Genomic DNA, 13,800 nt, shown 5'->3' with positions numbered 1-13,800 from the left:
CAGTGAACACCATTTGCATATCATTAGCGGGCCCAACCTGAGGAGGTGCCAAAGAGGCACCGCATGAGGTCTCGCGTGTACCGGCATGGCCTGTCATTCGAGGACCTGCCGGACCGGGCATGCCGTTGAAGACTCCGGCTGAGCAGAGAGACAGTGTGCCATATCTGCCAGATAATGGCACACCTGGTACCACGGGTTTATCGGGGAGGTGATGGTTGCCTTGAACTTTAAAAAAATATATATATATATTAAAGTTTTTAACACAATTTTTCTCCCTTACAAACAATAACCCCCCCCACCGTAACAAAAAAAAGAAACGGGAAATCACACGGAGCAAGATATATACACGGCAAAATAGTATATTTACATAGCTTTGTACACTGGCTCTCTCCCGTACGTGCCAGTTTCCCCGACTCTTCATGTTATCTCTTGCTCATCCACCCCCCCAGGCAGCTCCCCCCCCCCCCTCCCCGGACGTCCCTTCCCCCCCCACCCAAGTTGCTGCTGCTGCTGACCGACCTTCCTCTAACGCTCCGCGAGATAGTCTATGAACGGTTGCCACCGCCTGTAGAACCCCTGCGCAGACCCTCTCAAGGCGAACTTAATCCTCTCCAACTTTATGAACCCAGCCATATCATTTATCCAGGCCTCCAGGCTGGGGGGCTTCGCCTCCTTTCACATTAGCAAGGTCCTTCGCCGGGCTACTAGGGACGCAAAGGCCAGAATGCCGGCCTCTTTTGCCTCCTGCCCTCCCGGTTCGTCCACTACTCCGAATATTGCTAGCCCCCAGTTTGGCTTGACCCGGACTTTCACCACCTGGGATATTGTTCCCGCCACTCCTCTCCAGAACCCCTCCAGTGCCGGGCATGACCAAAACATATGGACATGGTTCGCCGGGCTCCCTGAGCACCTTCCACATCTGTCCTCTACCCCAAAGAACCTGCTCAACCTCGCCCCCGTGAAGTGAGCTCTGTGAACCACCTTAAATTGTATCAGGCTGAGCCTGGCACACGAGGAGGAGGAATTAACCCTACCCAGGGCATCAGCCCACAGACCTTCCTCGATCTCCTCCCCCAGTTCCTCCTCCCATTTACCCTTCAACTCTTCTACCAACGCTTCCCCCTCTTCTTTCATCTCCTGGTGTATTGCCGACACCTCGCCCTCCCCGACCCATGCGCCCGAGATCACCCTGTCTTGAATTTCTTGTGCCGGGAGCAACGGGAATTCCCTCACCTGTCGCCTCACAAAAGCCCTCACCTGCATATATCTAAAGGCATTTCCCGGGGGTAACTCAAGCCTCTCCTCCAGTGCCCCTAGGCTCGCAAACATTCCGTCAATGAACAGGTCCCCCATTCTTCTGATCCCCACCCGATGCCAGCTCTGGAACCCCCCGTCCATCTTCCCCAGGGCAAACCGATGGTTACCCCTGATCGGGGACCACACCGATGCTCCCATTGCACCCCTGTGCCATCTCCACTGGCCCCAGATCCTTAGCGTTGCCACCACCACCGGGCTCGTGGTATACTTTGTCGGCGAGAGCAGCAGCGGCGCAGACACCAACGCCCCCAGACTCGTTCCTTTGCAGGACGCCATCTCCATCCTCTTCCATGCCGCCCCCTCTCCCTCCATAACCCACTTGCGGATCATCGACACATTTGCTGCCCAGTAGTAGCTCCCCAGGTTTGGCAGCGCCAACCCTCCTCGGTCCCTACTGCGTTCCAGGAACCCTCTCCTTACCCTCGGGGTCTTATTCGCCAACACAAACACCATAATACTCCTGCCTACTCTCTTAAAAAAGGCCTTAGTGATCACGATGGGAAGGCACTGAAACACAAACAGAAACCTCGGAAGGACCACCATTTTGACCGATTGCACTCTACCCGCCAGCGAGAGCGGTAGCATGTTCCATCTTTTAAAATCCTCCTCCATTTGCTCCACCAACCTCGTCAGATTCAGTTTATGTAGGGCCCCCCAACTCCTGGCTATCTGGATCCCCAGATACCGAAAGCTTCCCTCCGCCCTCCTCAGCAGTAGGTCCCCTATCCCTCTTTCTTGGTCCCTCGCCTGTAATACAAAGAACTCACTCTTCCCTGCATTGAGCTTATAGCCCGAAAACTCCCCAAACTCCCTTAGAGTCTGCATGACCTTCACCATCCCCTCCATTGGATCCGCCATGTACAGCAACAGGTCATCCGCATATAACGACACCCGATGCTCTTCTCCCCCTTGGACCACCCCCTCCATTTATTAGACTCCCTCAATGACATGGCCAATGGTTTGATCGCCAATGCGAACAACAGGGGGGACAGGGGGCACCCCTGCCTCGTCCCTCGGTACAGCCGAAAGTACTCCGACCTCCGTCGGTTCATCACTACACTCGCCACCGGGGCTCTGTAAAGGAGCTTAACCCAACTGATAAACCCTCCCCCGAACCCAAACCTACGCAGCACCTCCCAGAGGTACTCCCACTCTACTCGGTCAAAGGCCTTCTCAGCGTCCATAGCTGCCACTATCTCCGCTTCTCCCTCCACCGATGGCATCATTATCACGTTTATGAGCCGCCGCACATTGGTGTTTAGTTGCCTACCCTTTACAAATCCTGTCTGGTCCTCGTGAATCACCCCCGGGACACAGTCCTCGATCCTCGTGGCCACCACTTTTGCCAGCAACTTTGCATCCACATTGAGGAGCGAAATCGGCCTGTACGATCCACATTGAAGTGGGTCCTTGTCCCGCTTTAGGATCAAATAAATTTTCGCTTCCGACATTGTCGGAGGTAGGGTCCCCTCCTCTCTTGCCTCATTAAAGGTCCTCACTAATAGCGGGGCCAACAGGTCTACGTACCGCCGACAAACAGGTCTACGTACCTACGTACCTACGTACCTCCATCGGGAACCCGTCCGGTTCCGGGGCCTTCCCCGTCTGCATCCTCCCCAAACCCTTGCTCAGCTCCTCCAACCCAATTGGTGCCCCCAGACCAGCCACTTCTTGCTCCTCCACCCTCGGGAATCTCAGCTGGTCTAGGAATTGTCTCATCCCCTCTTCCCCCGCTGGGGGCTGGGATCTGCACAGCTCTTCATAGAAGGCCTTAAATACCTCGTTTATTTTCGTCGCACTCCGAACCGTGGCTCCCCTTCCATCTTTGACTCCCCCTTTTTCCCTCGCTGCCATCCTTTTACGGAGCTGGTGTGCCAGCATCCGACTAACCTTTTCCCCATACTCATAGGTCGCCCCCTGCGCTTTCCTCCACTGTGTCTCCGCCTTCCCTGTGGTCAACAGGTCAAACTCATTCTGGAGCCATCGTCTTTCCCCAAGTAATCTGCGTATCTCCTGTCCACTCTCAAAATCTCCCCCACTAACCTCTCCCTTTCCATGCCCTCTGTCTTCTCCCTGCGAGCCCTAATGGAGATTAGCTCCCCCCTGACCACCGCCTTCAACGCCTCCCATACCATCCCCACCCGCACCTCCCCGTTGTCGTTGGCCTCCTCACCTTCCCACACACCACCTCGTCCGCCAGCAGTCCCACATCCAGCCGCCACAGCGGGCGTTGGTCCCTCTCCTCTCCCAGCTCCAGTTCCACCCAGTGCGGGGCATGGTCCGAAACGGCTATGGCCGAATACTCCGTCCCCTCCACCCTCAGGATGAGCGTCCTGCCCAGAACAAAAAAATCTATCCGGGCATAGGCTTTGTGTACATGGGAAAAGAAAGATAATTCCCTGGCCTGCGGCCTTGCAAACCGCCATGTGTCCACTCCCCCCATCTGATCCATAAACCCCCTAAGTGCCTTGGCCGCCGCCGGCCTCTTTCCAGTCCTTGATTTGGAGCGGTCCAGTGCTGGGTCCAACACTGTATTGAAGTCCCCTCCCATTACCATGCCTCCTTTCTCCAGGTCCGGAATGCGCCCCAACATGCTCTTCATGAATCCTGCATCATCCCAGTTCGGGGCGTACACGTTTACCAGCACCACCCACGTCCCCTGCAGCCTACCGCTCACCATTACATATCGCCCTCCATTGTCCACCTCAATAGTCTTGGCCTCCAATGACACCCGCTTTCCCACTAATATTGCCACCCCTCTATTCTTCACGTCCAGTCCCGAGTGGAATACCTGTCCTACCCATCCCTTTCTTAACCTGACCTGGTCTGCCACCTTCCGGTTAGTCTCTTGGAGCATGGCTACGTCCGCCTTCAGTCCCTTTAAGTGCGCGAACACTCGCGCCCTCTTCACCGGCCCATTCAGCCCCCTCACGTTCCACGTTATCAGCCGGATTGGAGGGGCTCTCACCCCACCCCCTGCCGACTAGCCATCTCCTTTTCTGGGTCAGTCCCGTGTCCACGCCTCCCTCACCCTCCAGTCCCCCAGACGGGGGACCCCCGTCCCGACCACCTCTTCTATGTCCCATTCCCTTTCGGCCAGTGCAGCAGCAACCCTTTCCCCCCCCCCCACCCTCCCCCCCCCCCCCCCCCCACCCCCCCCCCCCCCGCTAGACCCCTGTCTAGCTTTTTTGCTCCCCCCCATGTCACTCCCGTAAGTCAGCTGACACCTGCTGACCCCGGCTACCCCCGCTATCCCATTGACCTCCCCGTGTGGGAGTTCCCCCTCCCACCTTTCTTCCCGCGCGCAGGAAAAAAACCAAACCCCACGCTTTCCAAAGCCCGCTCCGCCGCCTCTGGCGCAGCTCCTGTCTCTCTCCCCCAGCCCATGTAGCATTTCCTGCACGTGATTGTGATTGACCCCCTATATACAACAACAATCACACATCAAACCTCAAATATCCCCCCCCACCCTCACAAACCCTCAGTTAGAGTCCAACTTTTCGGTTTGTATAAATGTCCATGCCTCTTCAGGCGTTTCGAAGTAATAGTGTTGGCCCTTGTATGTGACCCACAGTCGCACCGGCTGCAGCATTCCAAATTTCACTTCTTTCCGGTGCAACACCGCTTTGGCCCGGTTGAAACCCGCTCTCCGCTTTGCAACCTCCGTGCTCCAGTCCAGGTATATATGGATCTCTGCATTGTCCCACTTACTGCTCCGCTCCTTCTTGGCCCATCTCAGGACCCACTCTCTGTCCGTGAACCGGTGGAACCTCACCACCATCGCTCTTGGCGGCTCATTTGCCCAGGGCCTCCTCGCCAGCACCCTGTGTGCCCCGTCCAACTCCAGCGGCCTTGAAGGGGCCTCCTTGCCCATCAACGCCCCGAGCATCGTGCTCGCGTATGCCCCGGCATCGGCCCCCTCCGCTCCTTCAGGGAGACCCAGGATCCGCAGATTCTTTCTCCTCGACCTGTTCTCCAGGTCTTCGAGTCTTCCCGCCCACCTCCTGTGTAGCGCCTCGTTCTGCTCCACTCTCACCGCCAGGCCCAAGAGCTCATCCTCGTTCTGACCAACTCTTTTTTGTATCTCCTGGATCTGAACCTCGTGGGCCTTCTGGGTGATCCCTAGTCCTTCGATTGCCGAAAGCATAGGCGCCAGCATTTCCTTCCGCATCTCCTCGCGATGCTCCTCGAAGCAGTGCCTAATAAACTCCTGCAGCTCCACTTTGTCTCTGGCTGCCGCCATTCTATCTTTCTTCCCCGGTCCTTCCCGCTGCTCCAGCTCCTGCAGCTCACCTTTGTCTCTGGCCGCCGCCATTTTGTCTTTTTTCCCCGGTTTTTCCCGTTGCTCCAATGCCACTTTTGTGGCCGTTACGCTTCGAGTCCGTTTCACACAGGTTGGAGGGGGACCTCCCTCTTACCTTCCCCACGGGTTAGTTTCAAAAAAAGTTCCGTTGGGGCGCTTCTAGCGAGCCCGAATGTCTGTGGTAGCGGGAGCTGGTTGCCATGAACTTTTATGTGACAGGGTCCTTCCAGGCGCCAAGTGGGGACCTGTCGCCAAGTGGGGACCTGTCCGGGATCTCACGAACCTTGGTGCACAGGTGCATCTGTGCCATCACGGAGGCCCTATATGCCCATGCAGGTCAATACATGCATTTCAATGTGAACCAAGACCAGCAGGCTGCCCGGGCAATGGGGTTCGCTGCCATCGCCGGCATGCCCCAAGTCCAGGGGGTGATCGACGGGATGCATGTTCCCCAACGAGCACCAGCAGATGACAGGCCGCTCTCCACAAACCAAAAGGGGTTCCACTCGAAAATGCAGCTGATATGTGACCATCATCTACGCCCGATACCCAGCAGTACATCGATGATTCCTGACCTGTTCGAGGCAACCCCCCGGCTGGGTATGGGCTAGCTCCTAGGCGCAGAGATTATCCACTGCAGTCGTGGCTGATGACACTCATCCGACAGACCGACGCGAAGACCCGCTATAATGATGCCAATACAGCGACCAGGAGTGTGATCGAGTTTCGGCTTCCTGAAGATGTGGTTCAGCTGCCTGAATCACCCTGGTGGGGCCCTCCAGTATGATGCTGAGAAGGTCGCCCACATTGTGTCGTGGTGGTCTTCTGTGTCCTCCACAACATCGTGCAGCAGAGGGGCGGTGTGCTGGAGGAGGAGGAGGAACGCCAGGCCTCGTCTGACGAGGAGGATTTGGAGGAGTGCGGAAATGGAGAGGACATTGGGCCCAGGTAGGCACGGGAGGCCGAACAACGTGTGCGCCAGGGCCAAAATGCATGGGACGCTCTGATCGCCTCCAGGTTCACCTTCTGGGGTGGGGGGAGAGGGGACTGGCCTGGCACACAGACACCTCATCCCCACCAGCAACCCCCTCTGTGATACATACCTGTCACACTAAGAGGTGGGGGCCCTGGGTTGGCAGTAACAGCGGGTCTGGTCCATGGGATGGAGGAAGATGACAGCCCGCTCTGTGATGAGCTATGGTGCTCCACATCGTTTACCAACGTCTGACTCCTGCCCACCGTCCAGCTGGGTGACCCCTGCGTGCGAGCTGGCCAGTCCATCACATGGTGCCATCAAAACCCTGGGGTGACGGTTGAGGGGGGGAGGTGCCCCGGCCACCCATCGCGTCTGCCCATTCCCACCCCAACATCTGCCCATCCCGCCACCCCGTCCCCCACCCCCTCTCACCCCCGGGCAGACCAGACCAGACCACCCCTCACACCCAGCTGAGATAGCACCGAGGCAGGTCGTAACAGTGGCGACATGTGTTTAATGTGAACGAATATATACAGATTTGTGCCTTAGCCCCTATATTGAAACTGTGTCCTGCACCCACACCAACTCAACTGGTGTCTAACCTTCTGGCCTTACAGGCCGTAAAGCTACATCTTTATGGTTTCCCAGATAGTACAACAGGAGTAGAGGCGGCCTGCTGTGATTCCTGCCCTGCGACCTGGGTCCCCGCTGCCGTGCATCTTCTGGGGCAACCGGACCTGGTTGTGCCCGGCTGCCACATCACTCACTGACAGTGTAACCACCTACTGGCCTTGTGCCACATCAGCCAGTGACTGCGCTATCTCCCTCTGGGACTGGGCCACCTCCCTCTGTGGCTGTGCCACGTCAGCCAGTGCCTGGGCAATGTTGCTGACGTTCCCAGCCATGGCCTGCTATAACTGGGCCACGCTCAGGAGCGCCGCTGCAATGTCCAGCTGGCTCTGGCACACGGTCACCTGATAGGCAGCAACCCGGTTCTGGGCCTCAGCCAGTGCCTGCACAGAATGCCCCAAGCCTTGGACATGCTGATCCATAGCCAGGACCGTCACCCCTAAATCCGTGCGGTGTTGGCTTGGGTGTCATGCATTGTTGGCACCACCACCTGCTGCTGCACATGGTTGGACTCCTCCAACTGGACCTGTAGCTGCTGGATGTTTGTCCACAATGCCTCATGTGGTCCCTGCCTCTGTGACTTCATCTCCACAATTGATGGGACTGTCTGTTCCAGAAGCTCGAGACCTATCTGGATAACAGCTAGTTCCTGGGATCTGCCTGCCCCCTTGGGTGTTCCTACCTCCACCCGCTGTACCAAAGCATGTGGTGAGCACGAGAGAGTGTCCCAGGAGCATCTTCATTAACATGCCCAACCGAGGTGAGTGCCTCCTCACTGTCATCCCTTGACCGGAGCTCAGGGGTGTCCTGAGTCTCTGGAGGAGGGCTGGTGCCTGAGCTGTTCTCCTCGTTGCTGCTCAGCTCATGGTGTGTGGGGGGGGGCTCCGGCTATGGCACTGGCTGGGGTGGGGGATGCCAGATGGACCCACCCCATCCCCAGCAGGTCCTGCAAGACACAAGAAAAGACGCATGATTAGACCACGGGCCAGGAGGGAGTGGGGATGGGCAGTGTACGGGTGGGGGAGGGTGGTGAGGGGGTGTGGGGGTGAGGGGTGAGGGAGATGTGAGGGTGATGTGGGGGTGAGGGTGGTGTGGTGGTGAGGGTGCTGTTGGGGGTGTCCCACTTGCTCGCCTCGCAGCTGAGCTTCACCTCGATGACCTCCCTTCCCTCCAGCTGCCGACTACGTTCAGGGCCCTCTGTTCAGCCATGATGGGGGCCGCCAGACCGACGTTCCCCCTCCTGTCTTCTCCCGCTCCCGGCGGTTGTGTGCAGCCTTCCCCTGGGGGTTTTTTGGGAGGGGGGGGCGCAGGAAACGACAATGTTAGACACTCTGACTCATGCAGCCCAGGGGGTGGGCAGCTGATGGCTTCAGTGGCCAGAGCACCCAGCTGTGGCGGCTGGTATTGATACTGGCATGTGGGGCAGGGTGGGAGTTCAGCCGCCCTCCGGGTTTGGGGAGGTTGGTGCCAGGGACAGAGTGCAGCCTATATACCCTGGCCGCCCTGAGGAGGTTGTGCAGTTTTTTCTGCACTGCTGGCCGATTCAGATGATGTTGCCCACAGCACTGACCGCCTCTGCAACCTGGGCCCAGGCATGACGAACAGCGACGGCTGGCAGCCTCCTTCCCGGATTGGGGTACAGGGTCACCCTCCTCTCCTCCACGGCATCCAGGAGGGTCTGCAGCTCTGCGTCTGCAAATTGTGGGTCCACACATCTTACTGCAATCTTGTTGGCTGGGGTGGTGTGTGTGGGGAGTGAAGTGTATATATGCAGCTGCAGCTTGTCAGCCTCCTTAGTGTCAATTGCGAAACCAGCATACCTGGCACCGTCTCTCATTAGAATCGATTGTGTTCCACGTGGCACCATGCCAGCCCCTTAGCAGTAGCCGAATCGGTCCAGGTTGGGATGTCCTTTGCTTTCTGTATGAGGATGACATCGAAGTGTAATGTCTCACAAAGAAAACCAAGCTAAGTTTTGAACAAAGCTAATTTATTTACACTATAACTAAGTAGATATGACTTGTTTATTAAGACATAAAAGAATACAGATTCACTAAAACAGAACTCCTGATAACACAACTATTCTCTATCTCGCCTAACAACCTTCTCCCTGAATGAAGAATATCACATGACGTGCTTGATCGCCATCTAGTGGTTGGATGCAGTTACAGTAAATTGTTAACCCTTCACTATTCTTACAATATACATATTGTCGCACAGGTGTGGCGCCAGTTGAGTCATGAAAGTCCACGGATTCTGCGTTGGTGTCAACACTTAGTCTCAGAAACGGCGAATCCCACCGCACATCTCTGGAATGAGTCTAGTGAACCTCCACTGAACTGCCTCTAATCCAACTGCATCCCTCCTCAAATAAGAGGACCAAAACTGTACACAGTACTCCAGGTGCGGTCTCACCAAAGCCTTATACAGTTGCAGAAACTTTTATATGCTATCCCTTTAGCTATAAAGGCCAAAATTCCATTTGCCTTCCTTATTACCTGCATACTAGTTTTCTGGGATTCATGTTTCATCCAGATCCCTCTGCATCGAAGTACTCTGAAGTTTCTCTCCATTTAGATAAGTTGCCGTTCCATTTTTCTGACCAAAATGAATAACCTCATACTTTTTTTTTTTAATAAACATTTTATTGAGATATTTTTGGTTTTACAACAACAACAAAATAAACAATGTACATGAATCTATAAACATAGTGCAAAAGCCGTCTTCCTCCCTTACAGGTCCCACCTCTGTTAACCCCCTACCCTAAGCTAAACTAACCCCACCCCACCCACCTTCTGCTGACGATTAATTTTCTGCAAAGAAGTCGACGAAGGGTTGCCACCTCCGGGCGAACCCTAACATTGACCCTCTCATGGCGAACTTGATTTTCTCCAAGCAGAGAAAGCTAGCCATGTCAGATAGCCTTCTCTGACTTCGGGGGCTTTGTGTATCTCTGTGTTAATAATATCTGTCTCCGGGCTACCAGGGAAGCAAAGGCCAGAACGTCTGCATCTTTCTCCTCCTGGATTCCCGGATCTTCCGACACCCCGAAAATCGCCACCTCTGGAATCGGTGCCACCCTTGTTTTTAACGCCATGGACATGACATCTGCAAACCCCTGCCAAAATCCCCTAAGCTTTGGATATGTCCAGAACATGTGGACATTACAGAGGCAGAGGCAGCAGGGGGGGTTGGCGTTGCCAAACTTGCTTCAATATTATTGGGCAGCGAATGTGGACAAGGTGCGGCGGTGGTGGGAAGGAGAAGGGGTAGAGTGGGTTAGGATGGAGGAGGAATCTTGTAAGGGGTCTAGTTTGAGGGCTATGGTGACGGCAGCATTGCCAATGGCTCCGAGTAGGTATTCAGGGAGCCCAGTGGTGCAGTCCACGGTGAAGATATGGAATCAGCTGAGGAGGCACTTTATGGTGGAAGGGATGTCGGTGCTAACGCCGCTGTGCGAGAATCATGGTTTTGAGCCGGGGATGGATGGATAGTGTATACAGGAGGTGGAGGGAAGTGGGGCTGGTCAAGGTGAGGAATCTGTATTTGGAGGAATGGTTCACCAGTCTGGAGGAGCTAAGGGAGAGGGTAGAGCTGCCGAGGGGTAGTGAGTTCAGATATCTACAGGTTAGGGACTTTGCACGAAAGGTCTGGAAGGGGTTCACTAGATTGCCGGGATACACCCTGCTGGAGCGACTACTGCTTCTGGATGTGAAAGGGGAGGGAAGAATTGGGGATATATATAAGTGGCTGGGAGAGTAGGGAGGCGAGCGGGTGGCGAAGATCAAGGAGAAATGGGAAGCGGAGTTGGGAATGGAGATCAATTGGGGAGTATGGAGTGAGGCACTGCGAAGGGTAAATGGGACCTCTTCTTGTGCAAGGATGAGGCTGATACAGTTTAGGGTGGTGCACAGGGTGCTTATGACTCTGGCGAGAATGAGAGAATGAGTGGGTTCTTTCAGGGGATAGCAGATGAGTGTGAGAGGTGTGGTCGTGGGCCAGCGAATCATGCGCACATGTTTTGGGGTTGCGAAAAATTGGGAACATTCTGGGTGGGAGTGTTCACGGTCTTAGCCAGGATAGTGGAGGAGTGAGTGGACCCGGACCCTTTGGTGGTGATATTTGGGGTTTCAGAGATGTCGTGGCCTTCGCCTCTGATTGCACGGCGACGAGCTTTGCTGGAGTGGCGGTCGGCATCGCCACCGGGGGTAGCAGCTTGGTTGGGTGACCTGTATGACTTCCTGCGGTTAGAGAAGATAAAGTATGAGTTAAGGGGCTCAGCAGGGGAGTTTGAGAAAAGGTGGGGGATGTTTGTGACCGTGTCTGAGGAGCTGTTCGTCGCGGGGGGGGAAAGAAAAATCTATACAAACTGTATAGTTGATTGTTGGGAAGAATGTTTCCCGGGGTGTTTATTTGCTGTAACCTACTTTGATACAAGTTTGAATAAAATGCATTTTTAAAAAAAAAGAACATGTGGACATGGTTCGCTGGCCCTCTCACATATTTTGCACACATAGCTTCCACCTCAAAGAATCTGCTAATCCAGGCCACTGTCATGTGGGCCCGGTGAACGACCTTGAATTGTATTAGGCTGAGCCTGGCACATGTTGTGAACTCGTTGACTCAACGCGTCCGCCCAAAGACCATCCTCTATCTCTCCTCCCAGCTCCTCTTCCCACTTGCGCTTCAGCTCCTCAGTCTGCGTCTCCTTTGACCCCATAAGTTCCTTGTAAATGTCAGAGACCCTCCCTTCTCCCACCCACCCTCTGGAAACTACCCTGTCCTAAATCCCCCTTGGTGGTAGGAGCGGGAAGGTTGAAACCTGTCTACGTAGAAAGTCCCGCACCTGCAGGTACCTGAATTTGTTTCCCCTCGCCAACACAAACTTCTCCTCCAGCTCCCTCAAACTCAGAATACTCCCCTCTATAAACATATCCCCCATCCTCTCAATCCCTGCTCTCCGCCATCTCCGAAGCCCCCCGTCCATACTTCCCGGGCAAACCGGTGATTCTTACAGATTGGGGACATTACCGATGCTCCCTCTGCTCCCACATGTCTCCTCCATTGCCTCTAGACTCTCAGGGCCGCCACCACCACGGGGCTGGTGGAGTACTGTGCCGGCGGGAACGGCAGAGGCGCCGTTATCAACGCCCCTAAGCTGGTGCCCTTACATGAAGCCTCCTCCATACACTCCCATGCTGACCCTCCCCCCCCCACCACCCACTTCCTGATCATGGCTATATTCGCCGCCCAATAGTAGTTAGAGGTTCGGCAGCGCCAGCCCACACTCGCTCCGGCTCCACTCAAGCATCCCCTTTTTTACTCGCGGGTCTTGCCTGCCCAGACAAAGCCAGTGATCACTTTGTTGACCTGTTTAAAAAAGGACCGCGGAATAAAGATGGGGAGACACTGAAACACAAACAGGAATCTCAGGAGGACCGTCATCTTCACCGTCTGCACCCTCCCAGCCAGTGACAACGGGAGCGCGTCCCACTTCCGAAAATCGTCCTTCATTTGATCTACTAGTCGGGCCAGATTTAGTTTGTGTAACCGTTCCCATTCCTGCGCCACTTGGATGCATAGATATCGAAAGCCCTCCCCCCCCCCCCCCCCCCACTACTCTAAACGGCAGTTCCCCTAATCGCCTCTCCTGCCCCCTTGCCTGCACCGCAAACATCTCGTTTTTCCCCATATTTAGTTTATACCCCGAAAACCGGCCAAAATCCCTCAGAATCCTCATGATTTCTTCCATCCCCTCTATTGGGTCCGATATATACAGGAGCAGGTCGTCTGCGTAAAGCGAGACTGTGCTCCAGCATCCCCCCCTCCCTCCGGACCAGCCCCTTGAGGCTCTCAGTGCAATTGCCAACGGCTCTATGGCTAACGCAAACAACAGTGGGGAGAGGGGGCACCCTGTCTCGTCCCCCGATGCAGCCTAAAATAATCCAATGTTGTCCTATTCATCCGTACGTTCGCTACAGAAGCCTGATACAGCAACCTGACCCAGTCAATAAAGCCCCGCCCAAATCCGAACCATCCCAGCACCTCCCACAGATATTCCCATTCTACTCGATCAAAGGCCTTCTGTGCATCCATTGCGACCACTACCTCCACCTCCCTACCTTCCGGGGGCATCATGATCATGTTTAATAGCCTTCTTACATTGGCCACCGACTGCCTTCCCTTAACAAACCCTGCATGGTCCTCCCCAATAAAGTCCGGAACACAATCCTCAATCCTGGAGGGCAAAATTTTGGCCAGCAGTTTGGCGTCCCCATTCAATAGGGATATTGGCCTGTAGGACGCACACAGCTCTGGGTTCTTGTCCCGCTTCAGGATCAGCGAACTCATGGCCTGTGACATCGTTGGGGGAAGCACCCCTCTCTCCCTTGCCTCATTGAATGTCCTCATCAACAACGGCCCCAATATCCCAGAGAACCTTTTATAGAACACCACTCGGTACCCGTCCTACCCCGGGGCTTTACCCGACTGCATGGCCTTCAGACCCTCCGCTATCTCTTCCAACCCAGTCGAGGCCCGTAGCCCTTCTACCAGCTCCCCGTCCACCTTCGGG

The sequence above is a fragment of the Scyliorhinus torazame genome, chromosome 1 (assembly GCF_047496885.1).
Source record: "Scyliorhinus torazame isolate Kashiwa2021f chromosome 1, sScyTor2.1, whole genome shotgun sequence".
NCBI lineage: Eukaryota > Metazoa > Chordata > Chondrichthyes > Carcharhiniformes > Scyliorhinidae > Scyliorhinus > Scyliorhinus torazame.
Note: the sequence above shows the minus strand (reverse complement) of the source record.